The 20,476-nt window shown below is 41.6% G+C and overlaps 1 long non-coding RNA gene and 1 pseudogene across 1 annotated transcript; one reads left to right on the forward strand and one right to left on the reverse strand.

Moving 5' to 3' along the window:
* Nucleotides 1-9,064: 9,064 nt before the first annotated feature.
* On the reverse strand, nucleotides 9,065-12,222 carry LOC135984002 (uncharacterized). The gene is made up of 3 exons (XR_010601909.1): nucleotides 12,101-12,222; nucleotides 11,747-11,872; nucleotides 9,065-9,742 (listed from the first exon to the last, which is right to left on the reverse strand). It is a non-coding gene; the product is annotated as an uncharacterized LOC135984002 (long non-coding RNA).
* A 3,471-nt stretch (nucleotides 12,223-15,693) lies between these two features.
* Nucleotides 15,694-16,819, forward strand: LOC101930943 (DNA (cytosine-5)-methyltransferase 3B-like; annotated as a pseudogene).
* The last annotated feature ends 3,657 nt before the right edge of the window (nucleotides 16,820-20,476 follow it).

Raw genomic sequence — 20,476 nt, forward strand, 5'->3', positions numbered from 1 at the left:
TGAATGACTATAATTGAGCCTTTCAATGGGGATTTCTTGAGCTTGAAAGGCCCCCTGGATGTTCCTCTATAACAAATTCACATCACCCCTATCATCTGATCCCTCCCCCACATAAACACTTTGAATGCGCACTCTTTGGTATTGTAATTAACCCCTAAATAACAATATTATCTCACTCACCTTGTCTCTCTCTCTCATCCTGGGAGCAACATGGCTACAACACCACTACAAACAAACTAGCAAAAAAATAACCACAAAATTCAGGGGCCAGATCGAAAGCCACTGTAAATTGTCCTACTTCTATTGAAGTCAATAGACCTTTGCCAATTTACACCAGTTGAGGATCTCTCCGTAGGTGTTTGTTCTGAACGTTACACTGATTTAAGACCCCTTTCAGAAGAATCTTTTTGCTTGCCGCATGAGAATCTCTTTCTGCAGATAATAATGAATTTTGACATCCGTATCTCTGGGTTTGACACCCGTTACAGACAAATGGTACAGGCCCCTGTATGCCCTTCCAAAAAGCACCTCTTTTGATGGGTCTATTTTTAACAGATGCTTAATTACATTTTGTATCACACTTGACAGTTTTGCCTGTTTCCTGGCCTTCTGATATGCTCGCCAATCTTAAATTATTGTGCTTCTCTCTCTTCTCAAAGACATCACTCTCATTGTGTAAGTCTTTTCCATTTTGTTCTATTTCTTAAAATGTTAGTCTGCCTGTGGATGACAGTTTCAGAGGTGTTTTCCAGTTTATCTTCTACGATTCCTGTTCTTTCTCCTATGTCAGTCACTTTGTTTTTAATTGCTGTTAACTTCCATATGTACAACGTCAAATCTTATACCTTCAAATTCAAACAGAAGCTCTCTCTCATTAGATTTTAATTCAGACAAGGTCTTAGTTTGCTTTTCCTTCTTTTGGTACAATCTAGTGTTCCTTGTCTGGCTTGGGGAGTTTTACCAAAGACTCTCAATCTTTGTATTTCTTAATAATCTTTAAATCTCTGGGGTTTTTAGATTTTTGCCATGAGAAACTTTTTGTTGTGCTTTTGTCTGGTGCAGACTGATATGAGGTACTAGTTCACTGGATGCTAATGGGATATTACTAACAGAAACAGACTCCACTGACTTGTTCCCTTGTGTATGGATTTAGGGGAGTGATGAAGAGGGAAGCTGTTGCTGTCATCTCCAAGCTCTGAGCAAAGTTAGTCATTCTTGCTGGGTGATGACACCTGCCCCTCTTGCAGCTTTTAAGGTTGAGTGATTACATATGAGTACAGTGCACTACAGTGATCTAATCTGGAGGTCACAAAAGTGTGGCTCGCTACTGCTAAATCCAACTCCAGTAGGTAGGAGTGTGTTCTTCATGCCAGCTGTACATGGTAAGTCTGCCTTCCATCCCCTCCCCTGGGTCATAGCAATTTGAGTTTCTGAAAGCAGCCAGGATTCAGGTAAATTTTAAGGCTAATGTCTTAACAGTATGAGGACAAATACCCTCATTGGAGGGTGATATTAAGAAGTGACAATTTCTATGAATAGTTTCCCTCTTCTACCAACATCACTTTAGTTTTTTCATCTTCAATCAGCTACTCTTCAAACAGTTGCCAATTACAGTCAAATCTACAAGTAACTGAACAATGTGTTGTTTGTGTCTGATGTAAATGTGATGTAGAGCTGAGCATTATTTGTATACACTGCTGGCTTTTGAATCCTTGCTGTTTAACTGAGTCTGTAGAACTGCTCTCTTTTGGATAAAATTGTGTTTCATAGGCTCTATAATCCTAATAGTGAATGGAGACTCAGTACCTCGAGTGGTGGGCACTTATGTTTAAGGAGCAATGGGATCTGAATTCTCTCCTCAGTGTCACTGAAGATTCAAATGGTCCTGGTAATCATCATAGTAACCACCATGAATTTCCAGATCTGTTACAAGTTTAACCTAATTTGAAATTAGCTAGACTTAACCCCTGAAGTCTTGTGAAAAGTGCCACAGAAGCTTTAATGACCACAAGCAACCGGGACTTCCATTTTATACTATATCCTACAGTGTCCCCTAACACCATTCTGAACATTCATTCTAGAGTGACTCAGAGTAGAGTCCCAAGTGCTGAATCACAGAGATGTTCCATCAACTGCTGCTCTGGCTTCACCCTGTTTATCTTGCGCTGATGGGATTGCAACAAAAGGTGCTACATCTGCAACTGATAAACTCACTAATGTTTGTGCTCAGACTATGATAATGGGGGTTTCATAAATATCTAGATAGAAACACCCTCTAAATTCCTGGGGGGGCACAATTTCAGTGCTTTTAGGCACACTCAGATTTGGAGGTGATAAAAATTTGCTAACTGGTTTCGTACATCTCTTCTATACACTTGCTAGTCACTGTGATAAACTCAGGACAAACGGGGGTGGTGGGGGGAGGGTAGAAAACAGTCCCAGAAGGTTAAAAAGGCCCTCCTCCCTATCAAACTGGGGAGGGGTGATTACAAGTCAGTCAGGTTAGTTGAGAAGGGGTTACCAGAGATCAATTAGGATCAGGTGTGAGGGAGTTACCTGTGGTCAATTAGGATCAGCTGATTCCAACTAAGGGCTGCCTGAGACCTTTTTAAACCCTCCCCTGTAGTGAGGAGGGAGAAAGAAGGGGAAAAAAAAGAAGGGGGGGGGTCAAGCTACCAGTAGGCAAGTAGCAGCAAGGGAGCAAGCCTCTCCAGGAGGGGAGGCTGCATTCCCTCCTATAAGGGAGAAAAACAAACCCAAAACACTGGCTGAGAGCATGGACTGCCCCTGTGCAGCCAAGAGGGACTGTTTTACCCCAAGCCTGCCTCACCAAGACTAAAAACAGTACAGGCTGGTGAGACTGAGATGGTGCCTTGCCACATCACAGATAAGGTTAGGTAGAGGAAATTCTTACTGCTTCTTGGTTCATGAACGTTTTTAGAACTGAACCACAAAGCTATTTTTTATTTTACTTGTCAATGTTTCATTGCTGTATGCATTGCGGATGAATGATACCATATTTACATCAGAATAATGATTTGCCGTCTATCTACTAGTATGATTTAAAGAGTTTGAAGTGGAGTAGAATTGAAGTATAATTAAATTATCTCACTTTGGTTCCCTGGGAACCTCAATTAGGAGAGTGACATGTTACTGTTGCAAATTAAGCATATTTTGTTGATGTGTAGGAGACAGAAGAACAAAGATGGAAAAGAATAATTTGGTGGCATGTAGAGGGGGGAAATCTATTGCAGATGCATTGGAGAATTCTATATCAAAGTAGAGAGTATTAATGTCTCAAATAATGGCTGTAATATACATAATCCTCCAAGAATGACTATTATGGCTAGTGTATTAAGAAGCAATAAATTAATAACACTTTAATTCCTTCAAACACTTCTGTTGCTCCTTACCTTATTTTTGAACTATCACATAATAGTGATGGGATGAGTCACAGATTATAGTGATGAATAGCTCCCAGCAGGAGATCTAGCATAAGAGGATCCTTTCTCTTTCAAAGAGTGATCATTTGTCCTTTCCTTTTCATTCCATTAATACAATTATTGCTATAGCTAATGCCAAACTTTTCAAGGAAGAAACAAACTATTATCGAGTTCAAATAAATTTGGAAACACAACTTCCAAAACTAAAGGTGTTTTGGAGGCCTAGGAGAAAGTTGAGTATTTGTCCAACTTTGAAACTTAGGGCAGTCACTGGCAAAACAAGCACCAATCTTGCCCATAAACCCTGCCACCTTTCCTGTGCTCATTTGGAGCCTCGTGTGTGTGTGTGTGTGAGAGAGAAACAAAAACATCTACAAGGGAACCTGTATAATGAGGGAAGATTGTTCACCTAATTAAATACCTCAGTAATTAATGGAAGAATTGCATGTGAAACAGCTACACAAGTGATTCTGGGGATGAATATTATTATGGATACATCATTACAACAGTGCTTTTCATATCTATTCTGGTAATGTACACTCAGGGTACAATCTTAGCTCCACTTAAATCAATGGCAAAATTACCGTGGACTTCAATAGAGGTAGGATTTCACCCTCAATATCTGACTAGGGAAAGCTCAAACCAAAATACTAAATACAAATAGCCTGGAACTTCAAGGGATTTTCAAAATCTGAACCCAGGTCTGCATCTGATTTATTTTATTTTATTTATTTTACAAATTGGTCTCTAGCTCTGTTATGAGCTGAACCAGACATCTGGACCTTAACATCCTGTGGATAAAAACTGGATAATACCTGCTGATTCTTGCACACAATTAGTTCACAATGCCATTATCAGCAGTGACTATAATTTTGAGTTTGTAATTTCTTGATTCCAAGACAGAAGGTGCATTCTAAGTCCTGTAGCAAAATCCACGGTGCTCTTGTAAGACCTTCTATGATTTGAGCACTATATAGTTAATGTGTTTATTAAATTAAAGTGTTAATTAAAATTTTGGTGGGTTATACTGATAGAGTGACAATTGTCAGCATTTCCCTTACAAACCTCTGTTTTAAATAACTGAGCTATAAAAATTTGTTCTGGGCTGAAACTTGGGCATACTTGCAGCAGCTATGGACTGTGAGGTCAAACCTGCATTACAGCACAAGTACCTAAATATAGCATACACTTAATGTAAGACCGTCTGTGAAGTATCAGGAGATTGTTAATTTTGTTCATTATTGACTTGATAACCTGAAGTAGCATCCCTTTGGAGCCATTACAGAATATCATGTTAATGCAGTGTGATGTACATGTGCACTAAAAAGCCTTCATCAATTTGTTTTTCTTGACTGGTTCAGAGAGTTCGTAGATTCCAAGGCTAGAAAGGACCATTGTGATCATCTAGTCTGATCTCTTGTATATTACAGGGCATAAAAGTTCCCCAAAATAATTCCTAGAACATATATTTTGGGACAACATTTAATGTTGATTTTAAAATGGCCAGTGATGGAGAATCCACCAGAACCCTTGGTAAATTGTTCCAATGGTTAATTACTCTCATTATTAAAAATGTATACCTTATTTCCAGTCTGAATGTGTGTAGCTTCAGCCATAGACAACCAACTTTTCCCTGCACCAGAGGGTGCTCAACCCCTGCCCGGCTCGGCCCCGCCCCAACTCCACCCCTGCCCTGCCCCCCCTCCTGCCCCTGTCCCGCCCCATTCCAACCCCTTCCCCAAAGTCCCTGCTCCAAATCTGCCCCCTCCCTATCCCTTTTGGACTCCTTCCCCAAATCCTGGCCCCGACCCCACCTCCTTCCTCTCTCCCTCCCAGCACTTGCCACCACGAAACAGCTGTTTCACAGTGGCAAGCGCTGGGAGCTAGGGGGAGAAGCGGAGCTCCGGTGTGCTCAGAGGAGGAGGCAGAGGCAGAGCGGAGGTGTGCTGGGGAGGGGAGCTGTCAGTGGGTGCAGAGCACCCACCAATTTTTCCCCATGGGTGCTCCAGCCCCAGAGCACCCACAGAGTTGGCACCTATGGCTTCAACTTCTCACCATTAGATCATTTTATATCTTTTGCTACTAGATTGAAGATTCCATTATCAAATATTTTTGCATGTGGGTACTTATAGACTGAAAGTTGCCCCTTAAGCTTCTCTTTCTTAAGCTAAATAGATTGAGCTCCTGGAGTCTATCAATATAAGGCATGTTTTCTAATCCTTTAGTCATTCTCATAGCTCTTATCTGAACTCTCTCCAATTTATTAACAACCTTTTTGAATTGCAGATGTAACCCTCACAGCTCCTTGGTGTGGTGTTCTGTCCCATATAGTGGCACTGAGACCACTTAGAGAGAGATACAGAGAGATTAATGAGTCTGCTCTATAGCCTTATCTAACAGCCAGTTGGCTTTTAGCTCATGCAGTAGAGCAGGGGTCGGCAACCTTTGGTATGTGGCTCGCCAGGGTAAGCACCCTGGCGGGCCGGGCCAGTTTGTTTACCTGCCGCGTCCGCAAGTTCGGCTGATTGTGGCTCCCACTGCCCGCGGTTTGCTGCATCAGGCCAATGGGGTCTGCGGGAAGTGGCATGGGCCGAGGGATGTGCTTGCCGCGGCTTCCCGCAGCCCCCATTGACCTGGAACGGCGAACCACAGCCAGTGGGAGCTGTGATCTGCCAAACCTGCGGACACTGCAGGTAAACAAACTGTCCCGGCCCGCCAGCGGATTTCCCTGATGGGCCGCATGCCAAAGGTTGCTGATCCCTGTTCTATAAATATGGTCTACCTTCTTTATTCCTAGATGTATATATTTAACCATTTTAAAATGTTCATTTTACGCTGTTGTCAGCTTACCAATCAGTTCAGATCATTTGGAATCAGTGCCCTGTCCACTTCATTATTTACCACTCCCCCGTTTTTTTTTTGTCATCTGCAAACTTTATCAGTGAAGATTTTATGTTTTCTTCCACGTAACTGATAAAAACGTTAAATAGCATAGGGCCAATTACTACACTAGAAACACACCCCTTCGATGGTGATTCCCTGTTTAGAGTTACATTTTGAGATCTATTAGTTAACCAAGTTTTAATCAATTTAATATATCATGTTGATTTTTTATAATTATTGTTTTTTAATCAAAATGTCATGGAGTACAAAGTGAAAACATCTAAGTATATAATTCCATGTACTATATTTTGTAAATAGTACATTTGCTACTTTTATGTTCTTCTTTCATTGAGAAAATCAGTAGTGCAACAGCTTTTGAAACATGGGATGAGATTTTTTTTCAGGTGCTCAGCACCCACAATTGGGGCCAGATTTCCAAGGAGATCAGTTCCTGCTGTGACACTTAGGGCCAGATTTTGAAAAGGGCTCAACATGCTGAGCTCTTCTGGATATCTGTCACTTAATTTGGTTCTGGCCTGGGGTCTGAACTCTTCCGCTCTTCCGAGAGTGCTGGCCATTCTGTTCAGTTTAGAAAGAGTAGAGTAGATTATTACTATGAATACCAGTATTTCAATTTTACAGCAAGAGGGACTCTCTCTGCTCTTCTTCCCCCCCCCTGCCTTCCAGGTCTTTTCAAAATCATCAAAAGAGTATAAATAACAGTAAGAAAAATAGAAACACTAAGATTATGATAAAAGACAGGCTATTTGCCTTGCTCCCCCCCAATCTGTCCAGAATGCCGGTGTGAAAATCAATTTTATCTCCTGAAACTAAGACCATGAAACTCCCCAATTAATTTTTTTCATCAGTTACCATCTCCTTCATCATGTTTAAGCCCCTTGTCCTCCCCAACCAGGCTCTGCTTTCATTTCTGCTTACTGTACCCCCTTTTCTGATCCTGAGACTCCACTCAAGCTTCCCACTTTGATGGTCCCTTCATATTCTTTTTCCACTTTCATCTTTGTACTTTGTTCCATATTGCCACTTAAGGCTGAAACAGTCTCCCTCTCCTTGGCTGAAATTCACCTTTATGCAGAAGACTGATACGGTGCTTATATATAATCCACTGTTTAGTTTTTGCTGTGGATCCCCCTCTCAGCTCTCACAGACGATGAGTCTGTTATGGCCCCCACTGATGTGATGACTACCGTCTTGGCTGACACACTGGGGATCTCCAGAGCTGAAAGTTATGGAGCCAGGCTCTGAGGCTGGGGCTGTAATAGACTCATCTTCTATGGATCAGGCACAGAGGGGGATGTGTTACACACTGACTAGTTGATTACATACACACCACTTAAGCCCTTAAATAAATAGCATATAAACACTGCATTCAGGAAGGTTAGCATGGGTAACAGAGGTGGCACTCTACATTAAAGACACCTTTATCTTTTTGTACAGTTATTGATAACTGAGAACCACAGGATCTTTGATTCATATGCATTCATGTACTAAGTCCAGGAGGATCTACTAGTGGGTATCTGTTACAGACCACTGAATCATACCAGGGAAGAGGATAAGTTACTCAAACACTTGTGTGGAAGGAGCAACTGTACTTTCATGGGGGACATTAATTTGGCAACTGTCTGCTGGGGAGGTTGTGCAGTCGGTAGTAAAACATTATTACAGTTTCTAAATATTATAAATGATTATTTTCTAACACAAAAAGTATTGCACCTAACATGAGGTAACTCTATTTTGGATCTCCTTGTGATGGATAAAGATGAATTAATCAGTGGACCGGAAGTTGGTGGTTGCTAAAGGACCAGTGATCATGACCTGATTATGTTCAATATAGGCAAACAGGACAGTACAAACTAGAGTGAGTGTGTGTGTGTGTGTGTGTACTTTATTCAAAAGGGTTTATTTCTCAAACCTGATGAAAGTTGTAAGTTAAAGCAGTGGTGGGCAACCTGCGGCCCATCAGGGTAATCCACTGGCAGGCCATGAGACAGTTTGTTTACATTGGCCGTCCGCAGCTCCCAGTGGCTGCAGTTTGCCGTTCCCAGCCAATAAGGGACATGCTGGCCACTGCTTCTTGCAGCTCCCATTCACCAGGAACAGCAAACCGCAGCCACTGGGAGCTGCGGGTGACTGTGCCTGCAGACAGCCAATGTAAACAAACTGTCTCGCGGCCCACCAGTGGTTTACCCTGATGTGCCACATGCAGCCTGCGGGCCACAGGTTGCCCACCTCTGAGTTAGTGATTTAAAGTTTAGACATTAAAATGAATGCAAATGTGGAGTGCTGAAAGACGAGTTTCAGATGGCCAAAAAAACATGCTTCCTCAATCAAGAAAGAGAGCAACTTTGTCTAAAAACCCATCCTGGTGCAGTGGGGAAGGGAAGACAGAAATTAGAAATAAAAAGGCAATGTATAAGAAATGAAACAAAAGGGGATATAGATAGCAATCAATATAGACTAGAAGGTGGCAAGTTCAGAAAATTGATAAGCAGAGTTAAGAACATCAGGGAAAAATCCATGGCTAGCCAGGCTAAGGACAATAAGGAGTTTTTAAAAAATATTAGGCTAGGTACCATTTCTAGGATTTCTTTTGTTCCTAACTGCACATTAATAATAATGTAGATAAAGCAAACGTGTTCAAAATACTCAACATTCATTGGAGGTTTTTAAGAAAAGGTTGGACAAACACCCGATAGGGATGGTCTAATAGGTTTACTGGGCCCTGCTTTAGTACATGGGGCTGGACTTGATGACCTCTTGAGGTCCCTTCTGGCCCTACATTTTTATGATTTGATGAGTCCATGATTGGGGAGATGAATACTGCATTCAGTTTTGTTGTCCACATCTTAAGAAGGATGTTGGAAAAACTGGACAAGAAGCCAAATTGAGCCATAAAAATTATTTGAAGGCTGGAAAAAATGCCTTACAGTGGGAGACTTAAAGAGCTCAATCTATGTAGTTTATCAAAAAGAGGATTGTGGGGTTACTTACAGTGTAAATACCTTCAGGAGGAGAAAATGCTGGGTACTAAGGAGCTCTTTAGTCTAGGGCAGAAAGGTAGAACAGGAACCAATAGCTGGGAGTTGAAGCCAGATGAGTTCAAATTAGAAGTTAGCCAGAATTTATTAACATTGAAGGTGGCTAAACATTGTAACAAATTCCCAAGGGAAGTGGCTGATTCTTCATCTCTTGATATCTTAAAATCAAGACTGGAAAATATGTTTTAGTCCAACACACAGGTCTGGGCTCAATACTGGGATATCTTGGTGAAATTTAATGTCTGAAATATATGGAAGGTCATACTAGATGATCTAGTGGTTCCTTCTGGCCTTAAACTGTATGAAACATCACTGGGTCCATGTTAACATACAACTGCTCAGGATATGGTCTGGTATCTGTAAATTGAAACAAAATTCCTTTAATTATAATAGAAGAGAAAAATCTTTTGATAATTTTTCACTATTCGTTTACTTGTTTCGGCAATAAAAATAAATTAGTCAGTTTCATTTTTCCTATTGTCAGGTTTTTAGTGATTTTTGCTTTCAGGTTCTAATGCACAAGCACAATACTACAATGATTGGTTCACAAATGCTTTATGTGCTATTTATCTTAACAAAAACAGCTTATTCCTATTGGATCAAGAAATATTAAAATATGATAAGTCATTTCTACAAAGTCTAAATTTTGGATCAAATTTGGGCCCTTTAAAAAATAAACAAACGTTAAGTTTCTTCTGTTAATGCTTAAAAGCAGCTACAGGGGACATATATAATCCAATAGTTCAAAGCTATGCACATTTGTCAAAGACAAAATGATGTGGTAAAATAGTATGAAAGCGCTCATACTATTTTTTTCTTTATAGATTACTCAGTGGAAAAGTCACAAGCAATTATCTTTTTTTCCCCTCCAACTCTGCCCTCTTTTTCATATGCCTCTGTTCGTTACTATGCGATGTTATACCAGAAGGAGGTCAGTTCCAGAACATGCGTACTTTTAAATAGATTATCAAAACACATATTTATTTCACTTTTTAAAGCCAGTCAAATCTATTTATCAAACCTATGTATGAAACCAACAGTAATCAGAAGTAAATGTTTTTTTAGCTTTCATTGAATTTTTCAGTATTGTCAGCTACTGAGGCCAAGATATTGTACTAAGAGGAGAATCTAATGTTACATCGCTTTGCAATGAAGGACACTGATCCTGTAGTCCTTTCTTATGCAAAAATTCATTTGACATCAATGGAAGTTTTGCCCAATCAGGCCTGATTCTGTGAAATATAACACTGTAACTGAGTATCATTAAGAATAAAATTCACACAGGTGCATGGGTCTGCATGTAGCCCTCTGATACACAAGAACCACAACAGTCCTGTTCAGGTTTGGAGTGTGTTGGAGCAGCTGCTCGGGGGAGCCTTGATACATGAGTGCTGTGGGCTTTGGCCTACCCTGAAGTGATCAGGGTCAAAGGTTGTACTGTGGGTGGGCTCGAAGAGGAACCATTGAATCCGTGCTTAAGCGGATCCAGTGTTCCTAAATCCCCACATTGAAGGTGGGAATGAGGGACAACAGCAACTACTAAAACTCAGACACTAGAATGTCACCTTCTGGGTAGTTATGTTCTATCCAAGTTCCTACCTACAGGCTGGAGAGTTAGATTTCTATGCCACAATCCACACAGATTTCTGAAAACAAAGCCTGATTAGTTAGGCTTTGTTTAGGGATGGGTTAAGCTATTCTAACTAACTATATGGAATGACACTGACTCTGTTTTTTCTCATATGGAAAAAGAATCTTGCAAACCTGTCTCATACTGATCTCTCTGACATCACTGGCAAATTTTGACTATTTTATTTCAAATGGATTCCTAACTTGGTCCTCTGTTCGTAGTTGTGAATCACAATATAGCATCATGACCATCTGAAAGAATGGTCTGAATAGTCACCTTCTAGAACTCTTAAGCTGTAAGTTAGAAAGAACTGTAAAAATAATTTTACTGAGGTCTTTTGAAGTATGATTCATGCAATTCATAAAGATGTGCACCCAGCAATATTTCTAATTGTACATTGACATTCTCATGGGTATGTAAACACAGCAGTGGGAGTGGGGATGGAAGTCTCTAGCTCCTGCTTTCTTAATCTCATTCCTGAAGGTATCCATTTCTCATTGGAGGTGAAGGATGAATGAGTAGCAGTAAGTGTGAGGGAGATGGTAATGGAAATCAGTAATGGTAATTAAATTACAAGAATTAACATATCCAGCATTTCCTGCTCCTCTAAGCTGATGTAACCAATAATGAGAGGTTAATTAGTAAAGTAACTGTACTTCATGGTCTCTTCTCTCACAAGGCACAGTCTTCACCCACAGACGTTATTGGGGTAGACTTGATGTTTAACTCACTATTGTCTCTTTCTTGTTCTCCTCCATTTCCTGTTGGAGCCAAGGGAAAAACCCTCCTATTGATCCTAGTAAGAGCAGGTTCGAATTCTTCATCCATGAGGAGTATGACCTCATAATTCTAGTCACCTGTATAACATCACAAGTACAGAATTAATGATACCCCGTGTGGCAAATGGCTAATGCTATTGTGGTGGGTCCCACACTTTTCCTTGGTGTGGTGGGTCAGGGCACCGCCCTTGCCCCTATTCTTGGACTCCACTAATGCCCTGGGGAGGGAGAGAAGGGGAGCAGGGGAGGGACCTAGGTTCACCACCTCCTCCATTCCCAACCCCTTCAGCTTCACAGGCTTCTTACCCTCTTTCCCCTTGGGCTGGGTTTCTCTCAGTCCTCTGTGCTGGGGGAGTCCCTCTGCCCTTCTTGGGAAGGATTTCTCTCTCCCTGGTACTCTGATCAACACCAGTACTCGTCCAAACTACAGTCAGTTCTCCTGTCTGACTGAAGCAGGGGGTTTTATTAGGTCTCGGGTGGGACCTTAATCGGCTCCAGGTGTTCTAATTACCCTGTAGTAAGTTCTCCTTAGTCCAGAGGGAATAAGGCTCTGATCATCCTGGGGCTTATATACTTCCCACTCTCCTGCTGCCCTCCCCCTCTGCTGTATCACACCATTAATTGAAATAAGGGCAGGGAAAATATTTAATTACTTGCCCCTTTTCCGCATGGTCCCATATCCCTTCTCTGAGTGATTTTTCCAAAAATGATCACCTCTTTGATTGCAGTCTAGAAAAGATACTGCAGTGCTGAAAATACTGGTTTTTACGTTCCAAATGTAAGACTGCAATACAGCAGATTGATGAGTAAGATGGGATGTATGTAGGTACACAAATGAACCTAATTCTCCACTGCCTTCATTTTGCATAGGGCTTAGTTCAGCAAAGACTTAAGCACCTGATGAAGTTCCATTGGCTGCAGTGGGACTTACAATTTGTGTGCTTAGACAACTCCAATCTCTTTAATTATGCTGGTATAATTAAAATAATACAACCCTTCTTAATATAGATGCAGTTACACTGGTATAAATGTGCTTATATGTTAGTTGTTTGGCATACTTGCAGTGTTGTTGTAGCTGTGTTGATTCTAGGATATGATGATCAATACCCCCCCACTCACCTTTGAAGATCCATGGGTTCTACACATGCTATCACAACATATGGCATATATCATCCAGTGCACTAAATGCCCCAATAACAACTATGTGGGTGAAATCACTACTCTATTGAATGAATTCACACAGAAAAATGATAAAAGACAAAAATACCATATCACCTGTGGATGAACACTTCTCCTAAAATGATCACTTCATATATGACCTCTCAGTCTTGGTACTCAAAGGAAACCTGCACAACATTTTCAAAAGATGAGCTGGGGAGCTTAAATTTATAACTTTGCTAGACACTAAAAATCATGGTCTTAATAAAGACACTGGATTTATGGTTTATTACAACAATCTGTAACTCATTGACTCCTCACCCCTTTTGTGTGTTTTGACTACAGAGTTAACTTGCCACTTCACCTTGAATGGTCTCTTACAATATGTTTTAACTACTTATGCTAAACAATCTGTTCCACCTTGTATTTAGGTGCGACACTCTGAGTTCCTTTCTGAAACATGTAGAAGAGCTCTCTGTAGCTCAAATTCTTGTCTCTCTGACAAACAGAAATTGTCCCAATAAAAGATATAACCTCACATACCTTGTCTTTCTAGTGGTTAAACATGTTTTCTTTTTTGTTTTACATAAATTATTCTCTGAAAGTACAGAGCTTTCACATTTGCCTGATTTCTCTCTTCATTATAGTCCATTCTTCACTATAACTATCCTGAGTTTTTATGTTTATTTAGATTTGTTGCTTAAAATTAAATGTTTTCAGATGCAGTTGAAATTTCAATTTGTCTTTTGAGTCACAGGGCACATCTACACCCAAAAAACCTTAAACCTGTGACAGCGTGAACTAGGTCCCAAGGCCCCCTTCTGGGGGCCTCATTGTCCTGCCACACCCATCCCAGGAAAGGAGCACTGGAGCTAAGTCCCCTAAGCAGCCTAGAGAGACTGAACAAGAAGCAGCCAATCAGGAGGGAGACTGCAAGGGGCTAGCCAATCAGAGAGGCTACAGGGAGCAGCCAATCAAGGCCCAGGAGGGCTATATAAAAGGCACTGCAATGCAGATGATAGTCAGTTACTTGTTGTAGTCAGAGGAGGGCAATTGGTGCTCCTGGCTGGCCAAAGGGAACTGCAGTACCATGGACAGCTCAGTGCTGATAGGGACCAGGGAAGCAAGAGCTGTTGGCTCGCTGCTAGGCCTGAATACAGAAGAGCTCTGAGCTAAGGGTGAAGCACCAGTGAAGGCAGGGACCATGGGGAAGTAGCCCTGGGAAATGAAAGCAGTTTTGCTAAAGAAACATGGTGGCAGATGCCTGCTATTATTAGGGTCCCTGGGCTAAGACCCAGAGTAGTGGGTGGACCCAGGTCCCCCCCTGCATTGGTCACTGGAGAAGTAGCCTATAATCAGCCCTGGAAGGGGAATTGAACAGGTAAGGGGCCCAGCTAAAGAGCTGGGGCCAGAACAGACCAATAAGGCAAAACCAATGCCTCCAGGAAAGAAGTCCAGGGGATGGCCTGATACCAGGGCCAGGACTGTTTAAAGACTGCAGGTACACCCGAGCCGAAGGGGCACTTATGAGAGGTGGGTGCCACGCTGTTACACAAACCCATCAGCAGTGAATCTCAGAGTTGGGTCAACTGACTTGGGCTCGCAGGGCTCACACTATGGGGCTAAACAATAGCAGTATAGATGTTCCCACTTGGGCTCCAGCCCTTGCTCTGCAACCTGATGAGGGGTGTGGGTCTCAGAGCCCAGGCTTCAGTCCAAGGAGAAATGTGTACTTTGCTATTTTTAACCCCTAGTGAGAGTCATGGACCCGAGTCAGTTGACCCAGGCTCTGAGAGTCACTGTACTTTTTCTCTACTGTATAGATCAGGGATTGGTAACTTTTGGCATACGGCCCATCAGGGAAATACGCTGGCCGGCCGGGATGGTTTGTTTACCTGCGGCGTCCACAGGTTCAGCCGATTGCAGCTCCTACTGGCCGCGGTTCACTGTTCCAGGCCAATAGGGGCTTCGGAAAGCGGTGCAGGCCAAGGGAAGTGCTGGCCGCCTCCTCACCCAGATGCCCAAGAACGCGGTGGGGGGGGAGGAGGGAGGGCTCTGGGCACCCAGCCACTCCACTGCAGAGAATGGCCCAAGCAACAGAAGGCTGTCATTCAAACAGTTTGATTTTTAGTGAGGCTACAATAAGCAATGTGACTTTGTCCTTCCCTCTTCCTCTTCCCCCACCTCACCCTGGCTACCTTGTCCGTTATCTCATTTTTTTAATTAATAAAGAAAGAATGCATGGTTTCAAAACAATAGTTACTTTATTTCGAAGAGGGGAGGGTGGCTGGCTTACAGGAAATTAAAATCAACAAAGGGGGTGGGTTTGCATCAAGGAGAAAAACACACAACTGTCACACCGAAGCCCGGCCAGTCATGAAACTGGTTTTCAAAGCCTCTCTGATGTGCAGTGCGCTTTGCTGTGCTCTTTTATTTGCCCTGGTGTCTGGCTGCTCAAAATCGGATGTGAGGTGATTTGCCACAATCTCCCACCTCTCCATAAATGTCTCAACCTTACTCTTACAGATATTATGGAGCACACAACAAGCAGCAATAAAAATGGGAATGTTGGTTGCGCTGAGGTCTGACCTACTCAGCAAACAGTGCCAGTGAGCTTTTAAACATCCAAAGGCACATTCTACCACCATTCTGCACTTGCTCAGCCTATAGTTGAACTGCTCCTTACTACTGTCCAGGCTTCATGAGCCATGGGAGCAAGAGGTAGGCTGGGGTAGGTGCGACCACGCCATGCTGCCAGCTGGGAGAGCAGCCTGAGGCAGAAGCCTCCAGCTCGCATGATATTCCAGGCAGGACTGAATCTCCATGAGATGAAGAGAGTGACCTGGAGTCTCTGGCTCCCATCGGTGCTCTAAGAGGAGAATGGCCATGTCTGTCCAGGCGCCCTGATTGACCTCACTGAGGAAGATTCCAAGGAGTCCTCCCAGAGCAGCAATACCACGTCTGCCAGCAGCATCCAGGAGGACCAGAACAGATCCCCCAAGCTCGTCACTGAGGAGCAGGAGAGCAGAGTTGCAGGAGAAGTGGTGGAATACCAGGATGGGAAAGATTTTGGAATTGGGGAGCTCATGTGGGGGAAGATCAAATGCTTCTCCTGGTGGCCTGCAATCATCATCTCCTACAGCGTCATGTCCAAATGTCAGGCAATCTTCAGAATGCACTGGGTGCAATGGTTCGGGGACGGGAAGTTCTCCGAGGTTTCAGCAGACAAGCTGGTGGGTCTGATGGCTTTTAGGCAGCATTTCAACCACTGCACATTTAATAAGCTGGTCTCCTATCAATGAGCCGTACACCATGCCCTGGAGATTGCTAGGAGCTGGGCAGGGAAGACGTTCCCAGAACCCCCAGCCAAGCGGCTAAAGACTAACTTCTGCAACAACAGCAAGGAGTGGGTGGAGGAGGACCAGAGCAGAGAAAAAATGGGTTCTGAAGTCACAAACAACAACAGGAGCCTTGAAGACAATTGTTTATTGTGCGGGAGAAAAAACCCAGACATATTCCACCCGCTGTTTGAGGGGGGGCCTTTGCCAGACTTGCAGGGATCGATTCCTGGAGCTCTTCTACATGTACAACGAGGACGGGTACCAGTCCTACTGCACCGTCTGCTGCGAAGGTAAGGAGCTGCTGCTGTGTAGCAATGCCAGCTGCTGCAGGTGCTTCTGTGTAAAATGCTTGGAGGTCCTAGTAGGGCAAGGTACCTCAGCCAAAGCAAAAGAGCAAGAGCCCTGGAGCTGTTACATGTGTCAACCACAGAAGTGCTATGGGGTGTTACAGCGCTGACCGGACTGGAATGTACGGCTGCGAGACTTCTTCATCAGCGACAAAGGACAGGAATATGATGCACCTTAAATCTAAAAAGGCCCACACATTTCCCAGAGTCACTACCCTTGATAACAGAATGTCAATGGTTGCATTGGCTACTTGGATCACAGCAGCCTCCACAGTAGACTTGCCCACAACAGCAGCGGTGACGGTGAGTTGAGCGGGCTCCATGCTTGCCATGGTATGGCGTCTGCATGGGTAACCCAGGAAAAAAGGCGCAAAATGATTGTCTGCCATTGCTTTCCTTGGGGGGGGGGCAGGCGACTGACGACATGTACCCAGAACCACCCGCGACAATGTTTTTGATCCATCAGGCATTGGGAGCTTAACCCAGAATTCCAATGGGCAGCGGAGACTGTGGGATACCCACAGTGCACCGCTCCATAAGTCGATGCTAGCCATGGTAGTGAGGACGCACTCCACCGACTTAATGCGCTTAGTAGGGACATACGCAATCGACTGTATAAAATCAATTTCTAAAAATTGACTTCTATAAAATTGACCTAATTTCGTAGTGTAGACATACCCTTAGTTCTGAGATGCATCTTTAAATAATTGTAATTTAATACAATTGTGATCTTTCATTGTGATCTACTGGCGTGAAATCTGGACAAGGGCAGAAGTCCCACTGAATGGGGCTCCAAACAGCAGGAAGTGTCCGTCCATCATTTTTCAGCTCTTGTACAACCACTGAGGATCCGATCCAGCAGTTGCTACTCATGGGAAAACTCCAGCTGATTTTAATAAGGCCAGCATATTTGTGTGTGGCCTGTTATCCAGTCAGCATATATCAACCAAAACTCGCATTTGAATGTGTGGATCTATAGAGATCTGCTTAGAAAAGTCTAAAATGTCTTCATTATTAAAGGGACCCTTTTTTCTCATTTGCATATATAAAAACCTGTTCAACTTTTTTTAAAGCCATTAAAAAACAAAACAATTAACTAGGAATTTGCATAGACCAAAAATTCAGACCAAAAGGAACACTTTTCAGAGAGTTATTTATATGCAAAGGAATAAAAACAGTACTGTAGAATAGATTTGTTCTTCCAACCTGTGGTAGGACAGTTAACTCATGCGATTAACTCAAAAAATTAATCTCAATTAAAAAAATTAATTGTGATTAATCACACTGTTAAGCAATAGAATACCAATTGAAATTTATTAAATATTTTTGGATGTTTTTCTACATTTTCAAATATATATATTTCCATTACAATACAGGATACAAAGTGTACAGTGTTCACTTTATATGATTTTTTATTACAAATATTTGCACTGTAAAATGATAAACAATAGAAATAGTATTTTTTCAATTTACCTCATACAAGTACTGAAGTGCAATCTTTTTATCATGAAAGTGCAAGTTACAAATGTCAGGGTTTTTTTGTTACATAACTGAACTAAAAAACAAACCAATGTAAAACTTTAGAGCCAACAAGTCCACTCAGTCCTACTTCTTGTTCAGCCAATCGCTAAGAGAAACAAGTTTATTTACATTTACGGGAGATAATGCAGCTCACTTCTTAATTACAAAGTCACCTGAAAGTGAGAACAGGTTTTTGCGTGGCACTGTTGTAGCTGGCATTGCAAGATATTTACCTGCCAAATGCGCTAAAGATTCATATGCCTCTTCATGCTTCGGCCATTGTTCCAGAGAACATACTTCCATACTGATGACGCTCATTAAAAAAATAATACGTTAATTAAATTTCGTCTGAACTCCTTGGGGGAGAATTGAATGTCCCTGGCTGTTTTATCTGTATTCTGCCATATATTTCATGTTATAGCAGTCTTGGATGATGACCCTGCACGGGTTATTCATTTTAAGAACACTTTCACAGCAAATTTGATAAAATGTAAAGAAGATACCAATGTGAAATTTTTAAGATAGTTACAGCACTTGACCCAAGATTTAAGAATCTGAAATGTCTTCCACCCTACTCTCAACCCCAGATTTCTACTAGCTCCTCACCTATGCATGCAAACAGATAATTCTTGAAAGAATGAGTCAGAAAACACAACTAAATTGTTCACATGAGGTCTAAATAAAGACTATGCAAATAAAACTTTTTTATAATTTAATTTATTAAAGACACTTAATGAAATAGCATTTTTAATTGCAGTTTGTCCTGTTGACACAAGTGGATGACCCAAAGCTGTATTGAATTCTCTTGCTTGCAAATTTCTAATGGTTTTTCTTCCCTAAGAAGTAGCTTTCAAAAATCAGATTATTTAATTGATTTTATTAAATTGAAAATAAAGGAATTATTCAGCTCAGTGCTTGATAAGCAATGGTACATCTCTTTATTTGTGGCCATATAGTTTCTGAATGGATATTCTGTTTAGACTTCTTAGCTAAATATAGCCACGGCTATGTGTGTGTGCAATGGCTTCCCCTTCCTAAATTAGTCAGAACCTTTTGACTAGAAATAGTGGGTAAACAACCTTTGATATAGATGGGCAGCCTGCATAACGCTGAAGTAGCTTGATCATCTCCAGGATTTTCCTTTGCTGGCTACTCTGATAGCATTCAACTCTTCAAAGGACTTTACAGAAATCTATAGGAACACAAGATGCCTACCCCAAAAAGTATTATTGGCTCATAGATACTATATGGAAAATGCAGTATAAACATATAAAGATACATTAAGACAATATTTATTGTGAATGCACTAGTCCCAACTCATTGTTAAGTCTGCAATGAAAAAAATATAGTTTAATGGAGGCACTGATTCCATTGACTTTCTAATAAAACCCAATATATTTCAATAACCAACTCACAGAGTTGGGGCCTAGAATTGTTATGTGAAATTTTTAAGTTGAAAAATTTCAATGATTATAACACATTTATATAGGTCTCAGTAGTTTAATGTCATTAAAAGATAGAAAATGTATGTTTGGTACATCTACAGATATGGGTAGTGATGCCATTACAATATGAGTGGAACAGATATGTCCATAATAAAATATATAAGATGGCACTTCAAATTATTCTGTTCTGTTGAGAATAAGCCCAACTCCCTAATGTTTCCTCATAGTTTTGATTGTTTTCCAACCTGGTTTACTCTGTGGTCCTATTGGACATCATCTTCCAGATGATAATCCTTTCTCCTGACCAGTGTTGAGAACTACACATAGTGTTTTAGATGGTCTATCGATGGCTCTTTTAGTAGCAGTATTGCTTTTTTTGTTTTTTGTATTCGTTCTTTCCCTGATTACATTGATTATTGCCATTGTGTGATGTATCAATGCATGAAGCAATTTCTTTGTAGTACAACTTTACATTTTCTTGATCAGTTTTGCATTATTCTTTGCTTATTTATTTGTATTACAGTAGCACCTGGACAGCCAAGCTATGATCAGTGTTCCATTGTGGTAGGTATTGTCCAGATACACAGTACGGATCCAATCTTTCCCCATTGAAAGTGACTCATATGTTTAAGTGCTTGCAGGATCAGATCCTAAACAGACAAGAGAGACAAAGAATAGGAGAAAGAAAGCATTACTAAAAAACATTACCATTATTATTCCCATTTGACAGGGAGGATACTCTGGCATAGATAGATGAAGTGATTTGGCCCAAGATCTCACAAGTTGTCTATGGAAGAGCTGGGAAACGGACCAAAATCCATTAATTTCAGTCCAGTGCCTTAACCACAAGACCATTCTTCCTCTGCAGGA

This window comes from Chrysemys picta, chromosome 1 (assembly GCF_011386835.1).
Source record: "Chrysemys picta bellii isolate R12L10 chromosome 1, ASM1138683v2, whole genome shotgun sequence".
Classification (NCBI taxonomy): domain Eukaryota; kingdom Metazoa; phylum Chordata; order Testudines; family Emydidae; genus Chrysemys; species Chrysemys picta.